At 32.4% G+C, this 19,345-nt stretch overlaps 1 pseudogene; it reads left to right on the plus strand.

Moving 5' to 3' along the window:
* Positions 1-19,345, plus strand: part of LOC119611348 — an 80,051-nt pseudogene that overhangs the window by 14,141 nt on the left and 46,565 nt on the right.

Consider the following 19,345-nt stretch of genomic DNA (forward strand, 5'->3'; position numbering starts at 1 on the left):
AAATATAGGACATCTATAGCTACCAGCATTGTGTTTTAGATCCGTATTCCCTCCAAATTTACATAGCATGCAGTTCGGCTCGGCCTGACAATCCCTCACTAAATGCCCATCAAGTCCACACCTTAGACACCGATTCGATCTATCTACGTCAGATTTACAGAATCTTGAAATATGGCCAAATTCCAGACACCTAAAACACTTAGTGAGTGTAATGGTTTCTCTTATGCGACACATAGACCAACCAATTTTGATCTTTTTTAGCTTGAGTGCTTTCATTGCAGCTTCTGTTGGGAGGCTAATTTTAGCTGATTGAGTTCCTCCATAGGTCTTTCGGAGGGACTTAACAATATTTTCTCTTAGATCTGGTATACCTAGCGCTTTGGAAAAGGATTGACATATTTCTAACTTTGTAGTGATATCATCCATATCTTTACATTCAATAACAATCTCATCTATTCGTGTTTTTACATCCACTGATCCATCCAAAGATGTTTTAATTTTTTCATTAAATCTTTCTGCTAGGTTTTCGCTTCCAGACTTAAGTTCTAAAAAAAGGTCCCCTTTCTGGGTTCTTCGAATTTTGTTTACCTCATCACCTAGTTCTTTTAGTTCAGGGTCTGCCCTAATTTTCTTTAAAATATCAGCGTAAGAGATATCGTTTTTGACAGATATTATCATAGTATCTGGCCGAGGCTTGCGGGATCTCGTATTCTTTTTCTTCTTAACTATAGCCCATCCGGCTTCTAGGTTATCCGACTCTGGCTTTCTACTAGAGACTATAGTCTAGTCTATAGTCTAGTCTATATCCTAGTCTATAGTCTAGTCTATAGTCTAGTCTATAGTCTAGTCTATAGTCTAGTCTATAGTCTAGTCTATAGTCTAGTCTATAGTCTAGTCTATAGTCTAGTCTATAGTCTAGTCTATAGTCTAGTCTATAGTCTAGTCTATAGTCTAGTCTATAGTCTAGTCTATAGTCTAGTCTATAGTCTAGTCTATAGTCTAGTCTATAGTCTAGTCTATAGTCTAGTCTATAGTCTAGTCTATAGTCTAGTCTATAGTCTAGTCTATAGTCTAGTCTATAGTCTAGTCTATAGTCTAGTCTATAATCTAGTCTATAGTCTAGCCTATAGTCTAGTCTATAATCTAGTCTATAGTCTAGTCTATAGTCTGGTCTATAGTCTAGTCTATAGTCTAGTCTATAGTCTGGTCTATAGTCTAGTCTATAGCCTAGTCTATATTCTAGTCTAGTCTATTGTCTAGTCTATAGTCTATCTATAGTCTAGTCTATAGTCTAGTCTATAGTCTAGTCTATAGTCTAGTCTATAGTCTAGTCTATAGTCTAGTCTATAGTCTAGTTTATAGTCTAGTCTATAGTCTAGTCTATAGTCTAGTCTATAGTCTAGTCTATAGTCTAGTCTATAGTCTAGTCTATAGTCTAGTCTATAGTCTAGTCTATAGTCTAGTCTATAGTATAGTCTATAGTCTAGTCTATAGTCTAGTCTATAGTCTAGTCTATAGTCTAGTCTATAGTCTAGTCTATAGTCTAGTCTATAGTCTAGTCTATAGTCTAGTCTATAGTCTAGTCTATAGTCTAGTCTATAGTCTAGTCTATAGTCTAGTCTAGTCTAGTCTAGTCTAGTCTATAGTCTAGTCTATAGTCTAGTCTATAGTCTATAGTCTAGTCTATAGTCTAGTCTATAGTCTAGTCTATAGTCTAGTCTATAGTCTAGTCTAGTCTAGTAGTCTAGTCTATAGTCTAGTCTATAGTCTAGTCTATAGTCTAGTCTATAGTCTAGTCTTATAGTCTAGTCTATAGTCTAGTCTATAGTCTAGTCTATAGTCTAGTCTATAGTCTAGTCTATAGTCTAGTCTATAGTCTAGTCTATAGTCTAGTCTATAGTCTAGTCTATAGTCTAGTCTATAGTCTAGTCTATAGTCTAGTCTATAGTCTAGTCTATAGTCTAGTCTATAGTCTAGTCTATAGTCTAGTCTATAGTCTAGTCTATAGTCTAGTCTATAGTCTAGTCTATAGTCTAGTCTATAGTCTAGTCTATAGTCTAGTCTATAAGTCTAGTCTATAGTCTAGTCTATAGTCTAGTTTATAGTAGTCTATAGTCTAGTCTATAGTCTAGTCTATAGTCTAGTCTATAGTCTAGTCTAAAGTCTAGTATATAGTCTAGTCTATAGTCTAGTCTATAGTCTAGTCTATAGTCTAGTCTATAGTCTAGTCTATAGTTAGTCTATAGTCTAGTCTATAGTCTAGTCTATAGTCTAGTCTAGTCTAGTCTAGTCTATAGTCTAGTCTATAGTCTAGTCTATAGTCTGTCTATAGTCTAGTCTATAGTCTAGTCCTATAGTCTAGTCTATAGTCTAGTCTATAGTCTAGTCTATAGTCTGTCTATAGTATAGTCTATAGTCTAGTCTATAGTCTAGTCTATAGTCTAGTCTAGTCTATAGTCTAGTCTATAGTCTAGTCTAGTCTAAGTCTAGTCTAAGTCTAGTCTATAGCTAGTCTATAGTCTAGTCTATAGTCTAGTCTATAGTCTAGTCTATAGTCTAGTCTATAGTCTAGTCTATAGTCTAGTCTATAGTCTAGTCTATAGTCTAGTCTATAGTCTAGTCTATAGTCTAGTCTATAGTCTAGTTATAGTCTAGTTCTATAGTCTAGTCTATAGTCTAGTCTATAGTCTAGTCTATAGTCTAGTCTATAGTCTAGTCTATAGTCTAGTCTATAGTCTAGTCTATAGTCTAGTCTATAGTCTAGTCTATAGTCTAGTCTATAGTCTAGTCTATAGTCTAGTCTATAGTCTAGTCTATAGTCTAGTCTATAGTCTAGTCTATAGTCTAGTCTATAGTCTAGTCTATAGTCTAGTCTATAGTCTAGTCTAAAGTCTAGTCTATAGTCTAGTTTATAGTCTAGTTATAGTCTAGTCTATAGTCTAGTCTATAGTCTAGTCTATAGTCTAGTCTATAGTCTAGTCTAAAGTCTAGTATATAGTCTAGTCTATAGTCTAGTCTATAGTCTAGTCTATAGTCTAGTCTATAGTCTAGTCTATAGTCTAGTCTATAGTCTAGTCTATAGTCTAGTCTATAGTCTAGTCTATAGTCTAGTCTATAGTCTAGTCTATAGTCTAGTCTATAGTCTAGTCTATAGTCTAGTCTATAGTCTAGTTTATAGTCTAGTCTATAGTCTAGTCTATAGTCTAGTTTATAGTCTAGTCTATAGTCTAGTCTATAGTCTAGTCTATAGTCTAGTCTATAGTCTAGTCTAGTCTAGTCTATAGTCTAGTCTATAGTCTAGTCTATAGTCTAGTCTATAGTCTAGTCTATAGTCTAGTCTATAGTCTAGTCTATAGTCTAGTCTATAGTCTAGTCTATAGTCTAGTCTTTAGTCTAGGCTATAGTCTAATCTATAGTCTATAGTCTAGTTTATAGTCTAGTTTTCCATGCCTGATCCATCCATTCTGCCCCCTGGTTTTTCTGTGCGAACAAATTTGTTAAGAAAATATTGTCACAGTTAAAGTACGCGATAGAAATGCAGCCAACACGTTTTTATTTCGATATGAACGTTTGAATGTTGAAAAGTGTTGACAAAAGATGATGAACAAACAATGAGGAAAAAAATATATAAATGACTTTATGAATGAACTGTTTTATTTCGTTGTTGTTGTTGGAAGTGTTATCTATATGCAGAGTAGTAATTGTTGCTGTATCTTTTGCTATAGGAAAACATAAATTGTAAACTTGATAACTTTTAATAAAGGAAATGTTGTAGTTAAAAAGAGTTCTCTTAAGAACACTACATATAGGTTGATAACAAAGACTTGTCAAAATTTAGGTCATAAGGGATGATTATGAAAAAATTACATCTTCCAGTTTGTTCGATTTCAATAAAATTCCAAATGCTTTGAGGAACAATGGGTTATAAACAAATTTTAAAATACTTTTAGATTTACAAAAAGATTTTTTATTTGAATATTAAAGCGCGAACAATAAAATTTGTTGCTCTAATTAAAACTTTAATGAGTGACAATAAAACGATGACATTAATGTAGAAACAAGTGAATTACATGAATGAATTACATATTTAAATGCGAAGAAATAAAAACCGAATAAAAATTGTTATTATAAAATAAGCAGATAATTTTTAATAGCAATAGATAAGCAAAATTAACAAATGTTTCATTACGTGGTCATTAAAATATGGCGTTGAATTTAATGTCACCAAAAACTGAAATTGAAATTTAATGTAAAGGAAAATTATGCTTTTCTGATGTTTGTAATAACTAAAGATATTGGTATTATTATTCAGCTTCATCACCTTCTGAATAGCTTTATAGATGTCTGTCTTTCCATATAGATATTGTAGTAAAAATACAAATCGTTGGGCAAATATTTAGTCTATACATTACATTTTAACCCACTGTACAATAAATATTGTTTATGTTAAATAATTCATTTAGCAAAAAGTATTTTAACATTGTCTGTGGTTACTCAACAACAATTAAACAGTTTCCTCTTGATTGATTTTTAAATAACTGAACACACACATACATACTTAGAATACCAAATTACAAAGTATATATAACAAGTATATTTATTTAAATTCAAAAATAAACAATTTATTAAAACAAATTTTCTTTATTTTTGTTTCTTCTCCCCCATTTCACTTGACAGGTACAAACTGTATCCATAAGTTATTTACGTTGTTTAATCGAACATGTACGTTGTTATTTGTTGGATCGTGATATAGAACTTATTTATTATACGATAAGAAAATCAAGTGATGTCTTAACACGTGACCCCATGCAACTGGGAGCACAGGTAAGTGAAGCAAAGAAGTAGAAGAAACATCACACGGCACGCAATTTATGTTCAAGTAAATTGTTACTGGCATGTGCGTGTTTTCTTTTACATACATGCATACAAACATACATACATCCGTACTTTATCTCATTCATCTTCTTACTTATAGTTTATTTTAACTAACAATGTACTTTTTTTCTACAATTTTCTATTCCACTCTATTTAGCTTATAGCCTGGTTAAGACCGATTAGTGAACACGATGAAAATGACACTTCATTATTGAGTATGACGGTACGTTCAGCTACCGCCTGGTGTGATGGTTACACTGTGCCATTGTTGGTGCCCTTAACTGGTTGGCTGCCAGCCCCTTTGCCATCGCAAATACGCACAATGACTGTCTCGGGTACGGGACCAATACGTGACGTTTGTGTGGCGCCCAGTAAACAGCATTTAATTTTGGCCACAAAATCTGGTGATGTACAACTGTGGCACATAATGAGCAATTCACTGGAGCATATATTTAAAGGTAGGTGTATATCATTAGTCGTCATTACCATCAGCATTTAACTTATAAGTATTAATACTAGCATCATACTTATAATAATATAACAGGATGTTGTACCACAGCATGTTGCAATAATAGAGAAAATACATATTTTATTAAATGAGGTTTCGCATAGAGAAAACATTAAAAAATTAGCCCATTGTTTCAAAATTTAAAATTTCTAAGACAACTACAACAACACTACAACCGAACTAGAACTGAATAAGAACTGAACTAGAACTGAACTAGAACTGAAATAGAACTGAACTAGAACTGAACTAGAACTGAACTAGAACTGAACTAAGAACTGAACTAGAACTGAACTAGAACTGAACTAGAACTGAACTAGAACTGAACTAGAACTGAACTAGAACTGAACTAGAACTGAACTAGAACTGAACTAGAACTGAACTAGAACTGAACTAGAACTGAACTAGAACTGAACTAGAACTAGAACTGAACTAGAACTGAACTAGAACTAGAACTGAACTAGAACTGAACTAGAACTGAACTAGAACTGAACTAAAGAACTAGAACTGAACTAGAACTAGAACTGAACTAGAAATGAACTAGAAATGAACTAGAACTGAACTAGAACTGAACTAGAACTGAACTAGAACTGAACTAGAACTGAACCAGAACTGAACTAGAACTGAACTAGAACTGAACTAGAACTGAACTAGAACTGAACTAGAACTGAACTAGAACTGAACTAGAACTGAACCAGAACTGAACTAGAACTGAACTAGAACTGAACTAGAACTGAACTAGAACTGAACTAGAACTGAACTAGAACTGAACTAGAACTGAACTAGAACTGAACTAGAACTGAACTAGAACTAGAACTGAACTAGAACTGAACTAGAACTAGAACTGAACTAGAACTGAACTAGAACTGAACTAGAACTGAACTAGAACTGAACTAGAACTGAACTAGAACTAGAACTGAACTAGAAATGAACTAGAAATGAACTAGAACTGAACTAGAACTGAACTAGAACTGAACTAGAACTGAACTAGAACTGAACCAGAACTGAACTAGAACTGAACTAGAACTGAACTAGAACTGAACTAGAACTGAACTAGAACTGAACTAGAACTGAACTAGAACTGAACCAGAACTGAACTAGAACTGAACTAGAACTGAACTAGAACTGAACTAGAACTGATCTAGAACTGAACTAGAACTGAACTAGAACTGAACTAGAACTGAACTAGAACTGAACTAGAACTGAACTAGAACTGAACTAGAACTGAACTAGAACTGAACTAGAACTGAACTAGAACTGAACTAGAACTGAACTAAAACTGAACTAGAACTGAACTAGAACTGAACTAGAACTGAACTAGAACTGAACTAGAACTGAACTAGAACTGAACTAGAACTGAACTAGAACTGAACTAGAACTGAACTAGAACTGAACTAGAACTGAACTAGAACTGAACTAGAACTGAACTAGAACTGAACTAGAACTGAACTAGAACTGAACTAGAACTGAACTAGAACTGAACTAGAACTGAACTAGAACTGAACTAGAACTGAACTAGAACTGAACTAGAACTGAACTAGAACTGAACTAGAACTGAACTAGAACTGAACTAGAACTGAACTAGAACTGAACCAGAACTGAACTAGAACTGAACTAGAACTGAACTAGAACTGAACTAGAACTGAACTAGAACTGAACTAGAACTGAACTAGAACTGAACTAGAACTGAACTAGAACTGAACTAGAACTGAACTAGAACTGAACTAGAACTGAACTAGAACTGAACTAGAACTGAACTAGAACTGAACTAGAACTGAACTAGAACTGAACTAGAACTGAACTAGAACTGAACTAGAACTGAACTAGAACTGAACTAGAACTGAACTAGAACTGAACTAGAACTGAACTAGAACTGAACTAGAACTGAACTAGAACTGAACTAGAACTGAACTAGAACTGAACTAGAACTGAACTAGAACTGAACTAGAACTGAACTAGAACTGAACTAGAACTGAACTAGAACTGAACTAGAACTGAACTAGAACTGAACTAGATCTGAACTAGAACTGAACTAGAACTGAACTAGAACTGAACTAGAACTCTGAACTAGAACTGAACTAGAAACTGAAACTAGAACTGAACTAGAACTGAACTAGAACTGAACTAGAACTGAACTAGAACTGAACTAGAACTGAACTAGAACTGAACTAGAACTGAACTAGAACTGAACTAGAACTGAACTAGAACTGAACTAGAACTGAACTAGAACTGAACTAGAACTGAACTAGAACTGAACTAGAACTGAACTAGAACTGAACTAGAACTGAACTAGAACTGAACTAGAACTGAACTAGAACTGAACTAGAACTGAACTAGAACTGAACTAGAACTGAACTAGAACTGAACTAGAACTGAACTAGAACTGAACTAGAACTGAACTAGAACTGAACTAGAACTGAACTAGAACTGAACTAGAACTGAACTAGAACTGAACTAGAACTGAACTAGAACTGAACTAGAACTGAACTAGAACTGAACTAGAACTGAACTAGAACTGAACTAGAACTGAACTAGAACTGAACTAGAACTGAACTAGAACTGAACTAGAACTGAACTAGAACTGAACTAGAACTGAACTAGAACTGAACTAGAACTGAACTAGAACTGAACTAGAACTGAACTAGAACTGAACTAGAACTGAACTAGAACTGAACTAGAACTGAACTAGAACTGAACTAGAACTGAACTAGAACTGAACTAGAACTGAACTAGAACTGAACTAGAACTGAACTAGAACTGAACTAGAACTGAACTAGAACTGAACTAGAACTGAACTAGAACTGAACTAGAACTGAACTAGAACTGAACTAGAACTGAACTAGAACTGAACTAGAACTGAACTAGAACTGAACTAGAACTGAACTAGAACTGAACTAGAACTGAACTAGAACTGAACTAGAACTGAACTAGAACTGAACTAGAAACTGAACTAGAACTGAACTAGAACTGAACTAGAACTGAACTAGAACTGAACTAGAACTGAACTAGAACTGAACTAGAACTGAACTAGAACTGAACTAGAACTGAACTAGAACTGAACTAGAACTGAACAAGAACTGAACTAGAACTGAACTAGAACTGAACTAGAACTGAACTAGAACTGAACTAGAACTGAACTAGAACTGAACTAGAACTGAACTAGAACTGAACTAGAACTGAACTAGAACTGAACTAGAACTGAACTAGAACTGAACTAGAACTGAACTAGAACTGAACTAGAACTGAACTAGAACTGAACTAGAACTGAACTAGAACTGAACTAGAACTGAACTAGAACTGAGCTAGAACTGAACTAGAACTGAACTAGAACTGAACTAGAACTGAACTAGAACTGAACTAGAACTGAACTAGAACTGAACTAGAACTGAACTAGAACTGAACTAGAACTGAACTAGAACTGAACTAGAACTGAACTAGAACTGAACTAGAACTGAACTAGAACTGAACTAGAACTGAACTAGAACTGAACTAGAACTGAACTAGAACTGAACTAGAACTGAACTAGAACTGAACTAGAACTGAACTAGAACTGAACTAGAACTGAACTAGAACTGAACTAGAACTGAACTAGAACTGAACAAGAACTGAACTAGAACTAGAACTGAACAAAAACTGTACTAGAACTGATCTAGAACACATAATGAACTTCCCATTATAGTGGCGTAAAGCATAATTATTTACGTATAAAATTCCACATTAAAACATATAATTTCTCTGATTCAAAAAATTATTCAATACCATTGCAAGTATTTAGTCGGTATTTGTGGTTTTATCTACGTTGTTAATACATTAAACCACATATGAAAATTATTTAGTAATTTATGCTTATTAGAAAACTATGTGTAAAATTCCTCATGTTTTGGTCACGCACATTTTCATAGTGACCACAACATTTCTCAAACTCCATTACATTCATTCACTAATCCATCTATCATTCGTTTACATCATTATTTGTAGGCATAATACAATCAAGGACATAGACACACACAGCTCATTACTGTCAGTTTCAATCAAGAATAACACCAACATTTACAAACAAAATACATACATAGATACATATGTAAATCTTTCATAGTTATTAAGTTACATGGAAAAATCGGACACACACACACATTTTCCAATTTACTTCCGGCTTTAAGATGTAGATATTAATCCTACGGTTCTCGGAAACCAGCTATTCCCTTCTTAACTACTGTCTAGCGGAAGTTATTGTGAATGGTATTTTTAGAACTGCAGGGCTTTTCAAATGTTGTTAGTCTAAGGATTGTATAAGAGCCTGTATATATACATCTCCACATTAATCTTTATTTACATTTGCTTGTTGCTTGCTTATCATATCCCTTGTGTGTTTCTTTATCCTTTTAGGTCATACAGCCGCAGTCACGTGCCTCTTGGTGGCACCACAATCTGATATACTGTTGACCGGCTCTGAAGATGGTACTGTGATTGTTTGGAACGTGACAACACGTGAGCTAAAGACTCATATTAAGTAAGTTGTTATGTTTTACATTTATGATTCCGTTATTAAGTTTTTTCTTCATGTTCTACTTTTGAAATCTTTTCCAAGTTTTGTTAAACTGTTTAATTTGTTTGTTGTTCTCTATACTTATATGGAAAAGTTTAATTTAGCTACTTAACAAGTTGTATTCTCTTTCAATTTCCGTTACTGTTTCTTAAAGTTCAAATACTTCAATTGTGACCAGTGTTGCTGCTGGCGTTAATAATTCGGTGGTTATCAATGGCAGTGAAGATTCAACAATTGTTATATCGGATATAAATACGGGTAAAATGGTAAGTTAACATATTAAACTAAGACAAAATTTAACTGGAATTGAAGTTGAACACAACTATAACTAAAACAGAACTAGAACAGAACTAGAACAGAACAAGAACAGAACTAGAACAGAACTAGAACAGAACTAGAACAGAACTAGAACGGAACTAGAACAGAACTAGAACAGAACTAGAACAGAACTAGAACAGAACTAGAACAGAACTAGAACAGAACTAGAACAGAACTAGAACAGAACTAGAACAGAACTAGAACAGAACTAGAACAGAACTAGAACAGAACTAGAACAGAACTAGAACAGAACTAGAACAGAACTAGAACAGAACTAGAACAGAACTAGAACAGAACTAGAACAGAACTAGAACAGAACTAGAACAGAACTAGAACAGAACTAGAACAGAACTAGAACAGAACTAGAACAGAACTAGAACAGAACTAGAACAGAACTAGAACAGAACTAGAACAGAACTAGAACAGAACTAGAACAGAACTAGAACAGAACTAGAACAGAGCTAGAACAGAACTAGAACAGAACTAGAACAGAACTAGAACAAGACTAGAACAGAACTAGAACAGAACTAGAACAGAACTAGAACAGAACTAGAACAGAACTAGAACAGAACTAGAACAGAACAAGAACAGAACAAGAACAGAACTAGAACAGAACAAGAACAGAACTAGAACAGAACTAGAACAGAACTAGAACAGAACTAGAACAGAACTAGAACAGAAATAGAACAGAACTAGAACAGAACTAGAACAGAACTAGAACAGAACTAGAAACAGAACTAGAACAGAACTAGAACAGAACAGAACTAGAACAGAACTAGAACAGAACTAGAACAGAACTAGAACAGAACTAGAACAGAACTAGAACAGAACTAGAACAGAACTAGAACAGAACAGAACTAGAACAGAAGAACTAGAACAGAACTAGAACAGAACTAGAACTGAACTAGAACAGAACAGAACTAGAACAGAACTAGAACAGAAAGAACTAGAACAGAACTAGAACAGAACTAGAACTGAACTAGAACAGAACAGAACTAGAACAGAACTAGAACAGAACTAGAACAAACTAGAACAGAACTAGAACAGAACTAGAACAGAACTAGAACAGAACTAGAACAGAACTAGAACAGAACTAGAACAGAACTAGAACAGAACTAAACAGAACTAGAACAGAACTAGAACAGAACTAGAACAAACTAGAACAGAACTAGAACAGAACTAGAACAGAACTAGAACAGAACTAGAACAGAACTAGAACAGAACTAGAACAGAACTAGAACAGAACTAGAACAGAACTAGAACAGAACTAGAACAGAACTAGAACAGAACTAGAACAGAACTAGAACAGAACTAGAACAGAACTAGAACAGAACTAGAACAGAACTAGAACAGAACTAGAACAGAACTAGAACAGAACTAGACAGAACTAGAACAGAACTAGAACAGAACTAGAACAGAACTAGAACAGAACTAGAACAGAACTAGAACAGAACTAGAACTGAAACTAGAACAGAACTAGAACAGAACTAGAACAGAACTAGAACAGAACTAGAACAGAACTAGAACAGAACATAGAAGAACTAGAACAACTAGAACAGAACTAACAGGAACTAGAACAGAACTAGAACAGAACCTAGAACGAACTAGAACTAGAACTAGAACAGAACTAGACAGAACTAGAACAGAACTAGAACAGAACTACGAACAGAACTAGAAAAGAACTAGACATGAACTAGAACAGAACTAGAACAGAACTAGAACAGAACTAATTGAACAGAACTAGAACAGAACTAGAACAGAACTAGAACAGAACTAGAACAGAACTAGAACAGAACTAGAACAGAACTAGAACAGAACTAGAACAGAACTAGAACGAACTTAGAACAGAACTAGAACAGAACTACGAATCAGAACTAGAACAGAACTAGAACAGAACTAGAACTAGAACTAGAACAGAACTGACAGAACTAGAACAGAACTAGAACAGAACTAGAACTAGAATAGATCTAGAAAACCTAGAACAGAACTAGAACAGAACTAGAACAGAACTAGAACAGCAACTAGAACAGAACTCGAACAGAACTAGACAGAAACTAGAACCAGAAACTAGAAAGAACTAGAACAGAACTAGAACAGAACTAGACCAGAACTAGAACAGAACTAGCACAGAACTAGAACAGAACTAGAACAGAACTAGAACAGAACTAGAACAGAACTAGAACAGAACTAGAACAGAACTAGAACAGAACTAGAACAGAACTAGAACAGAACTAGAACAGAACTAGAACAGAACTAGAACAGAACTAACAGCACTACAGAACTAGACAGAACTAGAACAGAACTAGAACAGAACTAGAACAGAACTAGACAGAAATAGAACAGACTAGAACAGAACTAGACGAACTAGAGAACTAGAACAGAACTAGAAAAGAAACTAGACAGAACTAGAACAGAACTAGAACAGAACTAGAACAGAACCTAGAACAGAACTAGATCCGAACTAGAACAGAACTAGAACAGAACTAGAACAGAACTAGAACAGAAACTAGAACGGAACTAGAACAGAACTAGAACAGAACTAGAACAGAACTAGAACGGAACTAGAACAGAACCTAGAACAGAACTGGAACAGAACAGAACTCAACTGAACTAGATCTGAACTGGAATTGAGCTAGAACTGAACCAATATTATAGCTACTGGACTAATTAAAGAAATTTTTTGGTACCAGATGCCTTTAATAGGCCACTGAAAGTTTGTGTGACACCTTTATTTGGTGTATTGTTAAAAAGAAACCATTTTCCGTTTCCGCAGAAACTCAAAGCATTTGACTAAAAATCATTTCATGGACTTTTTACGTTAAACTTTGTATGTATATATATTTTTGAAAAATTGTTCATGTATTGCTATATAATTTGTCTTCTTCTTCTGCTACATAGGGTCTTAAAAAACTAACAAATAAATCCATTAAAGTAATTTCAAATTAATCATAAATGTAATACAATAATGCTATTATCATGGTAACAGTTGTCTATTTTTCAAGCTACTTTGTGCTAAATTTCTCCCCCAAAATAAATTTCATTTTATAAAATCCATTAAAAATATTAAATTTAAATCTATTTTATTTTCTTAATAAACCATAACAAAAATTCTTAATACTAAAAATGTTCTTTTTTATTTTGCTATTCTTAGTTCATAAGCCACTTCCAAAGTGGCCATAGTTGCTATAGTTATTTTACTTATGACAAGATAAGGCAAAGACTTTAAATGAACAACTTTTCTGTTATGTTCTTAAATTTCTTTGCTTAAGAAGAACAACAACAACTTTAATCAAAAATATTTTGACACTTCAATTTTTCATATAAGAATAACTCTCATGCCACCTTTTTGTAGATTTTTCAGGATAATTTTTTTTTACCAAAAACTTTGCTCAACAATTTCGTGACAATTTTAAGGAAATAAAATATTTACGATAAACACACTCTCTGCCACTCACTTCTTCATATGTCTGCTTTTATATGGAAATGGGGGAATGAACAATTACATTTGCAATAAATATCGGGCAATCCCAAAATTACATGTAGTCGGTAATGCCTTACCATGTGATACCCTATAAAGATAGAGGCTTCAGACAGTTATAAGAGCGTTAAGAGCATTTAAATCAAATTAAATCGAAATTGATTTGCACTTCTTGGAACTTTTTCGAAATCGTTCAGAGCGATAACTTTCAAAACCAACATTTCTTCTTCTAAATGAATTTTCATTCTTCTCCTCGTATAAATCGCTAAATATTTTCTTCACATACATGATTGCGTGTCTTTGCAAATATTTTATGTCCTTTTGTTAAAACATAAATAAATAGGTGTGTGTTTGTATGTATGTGCGTGCTCTCGTCCCCGAGTACAACTACCGGTAATTCAGGCGTAAATCATAAAATATTTAAGTTTACGTTCCTTTTTTTGTAATTTAACGCTTAACAAGCTTAAAACATAATAACTTTTATACACATACAAACATATTTATGGCAAACAGTAAATATGTATATGAAAGGTATAGCAGCAAAAGTAGCTAACTCCAATTTTGTAGTTTAAGAATAAAAAAGAAATCTTCTTAATGGCATTTCTTAAATAAATCTTTATAGCAAACGATTGTCCAATAGAGGATGTTTGTCTTTTGGTTTTAGTAATTCAAAAATTTCGAAATGGAACAAAATGGATTATTTTTTATAGTATAAATTTATTCCAAATATTGGTCATTGAGGGCCTTGACCTTTTTCCCATTTATTCCATTTATCCCTGGCAACACATGTACTGGTCATATGTGGATATTAAGAACGAATTAAGCAGTTAAGAGTTTCACAGAAAGGTGTTCCGCATCAAACGAAACAAATAATAGCCGGACGGGACAAAACCAGACGGGACGGTAGAAGCAAACTTCCCAACAATGTGTTCAAGAGGCATTGCGCCATGTGACCCAGCGTTGTCATGATGTCAAGCCCATATTCTGGGAGTTTTTTGATCAATGCTTGCTTCAAACGAATCAGTTACATTCGGTACACGTTGTAGTTAGTTAGTTAGTTAGTTAGTTAGTTAGTTAGTTAGTTAGTTAGTTAGTTAGTTAGTTAGTAGTTAGTTAGTTAGTTAGTTAGTTAGTTAGTTAGTTAGTTAGTTAGTAGTTAGTTAGTTAGTTAGTTAGTTAGTAGTTAGTTAGTTAGTTAGTTAGTTAGTTAGTTAGTTAGTTAGTTAGTTAGTTAGTTAGTTAGTTAGTTAGTTAGTTAGTTAGTTAGTTAGTTAGTTTTAGTTAGTAGTTAGTTAGTTAGTTAGTTATTAGTTAGTTAGTTAGTTAGTTAGTTAGTTAGTTAGTTAGTTAGTTAGTTAGTTAGTTAGTTAGTTAGTTAGTTAGTTAGTTAGTTAGTTAGTTAGTTAGTTAGTTAGTAGTTAGTTAGTTAGTTAGTTAGTAGTTAGTTAGTTAGTTAGTTAGTTAGTAGTAGTTAGTTAGTTAGTTAGTTAGTTAGTTAGTTAGTTAGTTAGTAGTTAGTTAGTTAGTTAGTTAGTTAGTTAGTTAGTTAGTTAGTTAGTAGTTAGTTAGTTAGTTAGTTAGTCGTTAGTTAGTTAGTAGTTAGTTAGTTAGTTAGTTAGTTAGTTAGTTAGTTAGTTAGTTAGTTAGTTAGTTAGTAGTTAGTTAGTTAGTTAGTAGTTAGTTAGTTAGTTAGTAGTTAGTTAGTTAGTTAGTTAGTTAGTTAGTTAGTTAGTTAGTAGTTAGTTAGTTAGTTAGTTAGTTAGTTAGTTAGTTAGTTAGTTAGTTAGTTAGTTAGTTAGTTAGTTAGTAGTTAGTTAGTTAGTTAGTTAGTTAGTTAGTAGTTAGTTAGTTAGTTAGTTAGTTAGTTAGTTAGTTAGTTAGTTAGTTAGTTAGTTAGTAGTTAGTTAGTTAGTTAGTTAGTTAGTTAGTTAGTTAGTTAGTTAGTTAGTTAGTTAGTTAGTTAGTTAGTTAGTTAGTTAGTTAGTTAGTAGTTAGTTAGTTAGTTAGTTAGTTAGTTAGTTAGTTAGTTAGTTAGTTAGTTAGTTAGTTAGTAGTTAGTTAGTTAGTTAGTTAGTTAGTTAGTTAGTTAGTTAGTTAGTTAGTTAGTTAGTTAGTTAGTTAGTTAGTTAGTTAGTTAGTTAGTTAGTTAGTTAGTTAGTTAGTTAGTTAGTTAGTTAGTTAGTTAGTTAGTTAGTTAGTTAGTTAGTTAGTTAGTTAGTTAGTTAGTTAGTTAGTTAGTTAGTAGTTAGTTAGTTAGTTAGTTAGTTAGTTAGTTAGTTAGTTAGTTAGTAGTTAGTTAGTTAGTAGTAGTTAGTTAGTTAGTTAGTTAGTTAGTTAGTTAGTTAGTTAGTTAGTAGTAGTTAGTAGTTAGTTAGTTAGTTAGTTCGTTAGTTAGTTAGTTAGTTAGTAGGTTAGTTAGTTAGTTAGTTAGTTAGTTAGTTAGTTAGTTAGTTAGTTAGTTAGTTAGTTAGTTAGTTAGTTAGTTAGTTAGTTAGTTAGTTAGTTAGTTAGTTAGTTAGTTAGTTAGTTAGTTAGTAGTTAGTTAGTTAGTTAGTTAGTTAGTTAGTTAGTTAGTTAGTTAGTTAGTTAGTTAGTTAGTTAGTTAGTTAGTTAGTTAGTTAGTTAGTTAGTTAGTTAGTTAGTTAGTTAGTTAGTAGTTAGTTAGTTAGTTAGTTAGTTAGTTAGTTAGTTAGTTAGTTAGTTAGTTCGTAGTTAGTTAGTTAGTTAGTTAGTTAGTTAGTTAGTTAGTTAGTAGTTAGTTAGTTAGTTAGTTAGTTAGTTAGTTAGTTAGTTAGTTAGTTAGTTAGTTAGTTAGTTAGTTAGTTAGTTAGTTAGTTAGTTAGTTAATCTTTAGCATTTCTTAGCCAACGATTTCAACGACATTGTTATTTGCTAATACAAGTATGCAATACCTACATACATCCGGATGTCACTATTATTCGTCACAGAAGAGTTTAACACTTCCGCTTCTCGATCTATCAATATCTAATTTAAAGAATGTATTTCATGTATTTAACTTCTCATACACCTATGTATGTATGTGTCTTAAAAGAAATTTACTCTCTTTTATTTTTATCATGATTTTTGTTGTCAAATCTTTATAAATGAGAAACAAACATAAAAATCTTGCCTGAAGACGACAACTGTGTCACCTGTTTCCTGTACGGATATTACAATAAAACAAAAACGCACAAGGATGATTTGTCTTCTTATCACACACACTCCCCTTTTAAACACCACCCCTCACATTTAACAACACCCTGGCAATCTGTGCTTAAGTAAATTGGATTTTGTTTTTCTTAAAAAGTATAGAGTTTACTTTAACTTTATGTCATCTGTATATCGTATTGTAACAGGAGCAAAAAAAAATAAAACAAAATTAGTTTTTAGGGCAATAAATAGATTTTTACAAGAATTTAAGACTATTTATATTGTTAACAGTAAAAGTAATGATTTTTTTTCAAGAAAATTGTATCAAAATTTTATTTAAAAAATATGACCATTTAAAAAAGTGATAATGTTAAATTGTAAGTAGATGACAAAGAATTTGAATTTAATATCCAGAAAATCATATCAATAATGAACACATACGCATTTTCACTTTCAAGTTTAAACAGAAGGAAAAACAATTCTAGTTATTCAAGAAAAAAAAAACAAATATTTATCATTGACACACAAAAATGACAAAGCTCGTATGTACTCGTAGATAACTATATAAGCATGCAGGTACTAGACTGGTACACGAAAATATTATAAACTTTGAAACCAAATTGTTCCAAATATTGTCGAATACTTATTATTTCGATCAATGCAAAACATCCTATCTGGAATACACGATCGATGGTTTTACCTTGTCGAACAATTTTCGCTTAGACAGAAGTATTTGTTCTAAATCTTTTCTGTTTTTTCTATTTGGTACCACTCTAATGTAAACAATGACACATAAAATAACTTTCATTTCCTGTTAACAAAACAAAGTATGACAAAAAAACATCATGTCAAAGAACAATAGAAAGAATATTTAGAATTTGGCAGATGTTTAAAGGAATTTTTGATAACAAATTATTTTAAGTTGAAAACAAAGAAAAGTTTTTAATTAAACAAACAAATAATTAAATTGATAAGATAAATGTACAGGCATAAGCTTAGTTCACACTTATACAAATGTTTGACAGAAAGACGTAGCCACTATATTTAGGAAATGTTTTTTGACATTTCTACAAGCAAAGAATAGTTTCAGAATGTATGTAGCAAATATGTGTATATTCTGAATCCTTATATAGACTGATATATAATTAAAACTATAGACAGATCTGTAGTTATATCTACAGACTGATCTATAATCCAAACCATATAATCTATAGTCAAGACTATAGACTGATCTATAAAGAAAAATACAGACTGATCTATAGTCAAGAATATAGACTGATTTATAGTCAAGACTAAAGACTGATTGATCTATAGTCAAGCCTATAAACTAATCTATAGTCAAGACTATAGACTGATCTATAGTCAGGACTGTAGACTGATGTATAGTAATGACTATAGTCAGGACTAAAGTCTGATCTATATTCAAGACTATAGACCGATCTACATTCGAGATTATAGACTGATCTATAGCCAAGACTATAGACTGATTTATAGTCAAGACTAAAGACTGATCTATATTCAAGACTATAGACTGATCTATATTCAAGCCTATAGACTCAAGACTATAGACTGATCTATAGTCAGGACTATAAACTGATCTATAGTCAGGACTATAGACTGATCTATAGTCAGGAGAATAGACTGATCTATAGTCAGGAGAATAGACTGATCTATAGTCCGGATTATAGACTGATCTATATTCAAGACTATAGATTGATCTATAGACAAGACTATAAACTTATCTATAGTCAAGACCATAAACTTATCAATATTCAAGACTATAGACTGATTTATAGTCAAGATTTGACTATATAGAATGATATATATTCTACCCTATATACTGATCTATATTCTAGACTACAGACTGATCTATAGTCAAGACTATAGACTGATGTATAGTCAAGACTAAAGACTGATCTATAGTCACGACTATAGACTAATCTATAATCAAGACTATGGACTGGTCTATAGTCAAGACTATAGACTAATCTATAGTCAAGACCGATCTATAGTCAAGACTATAGACTGATCTATTTATATTCAATACTATAGGCTGATCTATAGTCAAGACTATAGACTGATCTATAGTCAGGACTATAGACTGATCTATAGTCAGGACTATAGACTGATCTATATTCAGTATTATAGACTGATCTATAGTCAAGACTATAAACTGATCTATAGTCAAGACTATAAAGTTTTCTATATTCAAGACTATAGACTGATCTATAGTCAAGACTATAAACTGATCTATAGTCAAGACTATAAAGTTTTCTATATTCAAGACTATAGACTGATCTATAGTCAAGACTGTAGACACCTAGACTATAGACTATATAGACTGATGTTTAAACAAGAAGATCTATAGTCAAGACTTTAGACTGATCTATAGTTAATACTATAAACTGATCTATAGTGAAGACTGTAGACTGATCATTACTCAAGACTATAGACAGATCTATATTCAAGACTA

The sequence above is a fragment of the Lucilia sericata genome, unplaced genomic scaffold, assembly GCF_015586225.1.
Source record: "Lucilia sericata isolate MDLA Ls3-8-SP2 unplaced genomic scaffold, ASM1558622v1 Contig001425F_arrow, whole genome shotgun sequence".
Lineage (NCBI taxonomy): Eukaryota > Metazoa > Arthropoda > Insecta > Diptera > Calliphoridae > Lucilia > Lucilia sericata.